Raw genomic sequence first — 2,073 nt, forward strand, 5'->3', positions numbered from 1 at the left:
GTGCAGCCAGATGGATTGCTCATTATAGGATAATTTCTGCCAACCCTCTGTATTTCTCAGGGTAACAGCGTGGCTAAGAGCACCTCGCAGCCCAGTGGCTGTGACTTCATTTTATCTCTTGTTGGGAGCGGACTGTGGGGTAGGAGGCTGAGCTGTGATCAGTTTCCTACATCAGCATTGACACTGGGAATCCTTTTATGTGTTGAACTTCAAGTCAAGACAGCAATATGTAAACGCAAGTATCTTAATGTAATCTACTTTTCTGTTTTCATTGGCATGTGTGGTACTGGTATAGTTTAATCACCTCTCACCTTTAAAATATTTTCTTATTGATAATTCTACTCTTTCTTTTTTCCTAGTAACCAAAATGAACCCTTTAAGCTGCTGTTGTTTTAAGAAGGTCTTCTCAAATCAAAATAATATAGCTATTATCTAATTTCAATCTAATGCCAGTAAGAAGTCTCCTGTGTCTAGTAAGTGACAGATTTTTTTTTTGAAATATGGGCTATATTTCTCCTACAAATTTCACAACCAAATGTGATTTCTTTCTTAAGCATCCTAACCAATTTCCTTTTATAAAATGAACTTAGGGACCATATGTTAATCACTATTTAAAAGAAATGTATTTTGGAAGGCACAAGGTTCTCATATTTAAAACTTCTGGTTACTTTAAATTACAGTGAGTCAAAATTGGCCCCTGTACTGGCTGTTTTGTGTGTCAACTTGACACAGACTGGAGTTATCACAGAGAAAGGAGCCCCCCTTCAGGAAATGCCTCCATGAGTTCCAACCATAAGGCATCTTCTCAGTTAGTGATCAAGAGGGGAGGGCCTATTGTGGTGCCATCCCTGGGCTGGTGCTCTTGGGTTCTGTAAGAAAGCAAACTCAGCAAGCCAGGGGAAGCAAACCAGTAAGAAACATCCCTCCAAGGCCTCTGCATCAGCTCCTGATTCCTGACCTGCTTGAGTTCCAGTCCTGACTTCCTTTGGTGATGAACAGCAACATGAAAGTGTGAGCTGAATAATTCTCTTCCTCCCCAACTTGTTTCTTGGTCTTGATGTTTGTGCAGGAATACAAACCCTAAGACCGCACTGTTACCATTGGTTCTTATTTTGTTATTTTTTTTGTGGCACGGTTGATTGGACCCGGGATCTGCTGCGCACTGGTGAGCACACCACCACTGAGTTCTCTCTCTAGCTCTTCGTTCTTCATCTCGTTTTTTGGGGGACAGGTTCTCTCTAAGTTCTCCAGCTTGGCTTGGAACTCACCCTCTAGCCCAAGGGGACCTTGAACTTTCAGCTTCTCAGCCTCTGCTCAAGTAAGCTGAAGGCTGCAGGCCTATATACTGCCAGGCCCACCACTCTTTCCTTCTCACAGTAGGAATACGTGCAGTAAAAAGCTGACGACTTGGGCTATTTTTTGCCATAGAGTCCCCACGGTCCACTTGGCCTACAGAAGTGCTCCATAGAAAAATATTCATACAACTTTCTTTGACAACGTAGATACTGTCATTGGGACTATAGCGATAAGATTAGCATGACCCCTGCACAAGAATAATACACAAATTTGGCAAGCACTCCTTCTTAATATTAATTTTATTTATTTATTCTGTGTGTGTGTGTGTGTGTGTGTGTGTGTGTGTGTGTGTGTACACAGGGTCTCTAGCAGCCCAGACTGGCTCACCTTGGTATGTAGCCAAAGGTCCTCATTCTTCTGCTTCTATCCCCCCATGCTAGAACTATAGAGGTACACCACCATCTATCAGAAGTATTCCACACAAAAGAGAAGGAGGAGGAGGAGGAGGAGGAGGAGGAGGAGGAGGAGGAGGAGGAGGAGGGGGAGGGGGAGGGGGGAGGGGGAGGAGGAGGAGGAGGAGGAGGAGGAGGAGGAGGAGGAGGAGGAAGCTTTTGTTCTGACTCATTCTGCTTCCTGTCAGGAAGGTCCATCTGTGTTGTCAGGTTTGCCTTCCTTTTTCTATTGTACATGCCACAACACAGTCTTCAGTTTTAAACACATCAATCATATTTTATAAACTATACCTGCACATCTGAGTTTTGTTTGGGTTTTACTACT

At 43.5% G+C, this 2,073-nt stretch overlaps 1 non-coding gene across 1 annotated transcript; it reads left to right on the top strand.

The window, feature by feature from the left end:
* The first annotated feature begins 1,483 nt into the window (after positions 1 to 1,483).
* Positions 1,484 to 1,588, top strand: LOC127691712 (U6 spliceosomal RNA). The gene has a single exon (XR_007979314.1). It is a non-coding gene; the product is annotated as a U6 spliceosomal RNA (small nuclear RNA).
* The last annotated feature ends 485 nt before the right edge of the window (positions 1,589 to 2,073 follow it).

The sequence above is a fragment of the Apodemus sylvaticus genome, chromosome 8, assembly GCF_947179515.1.
Source record: "Apodemus sylvaticus chromosome 8, mApoSyl1.1, whole genome shotgun sequence".
In the NCBI taxonomy this organism is placed as follows: domain Eukaryota; kingdom Metazoa; phylum Chordata; class Mammalia; order Rodentia; family Muridae; genus Apodemus; species Apodemus sylvaticus.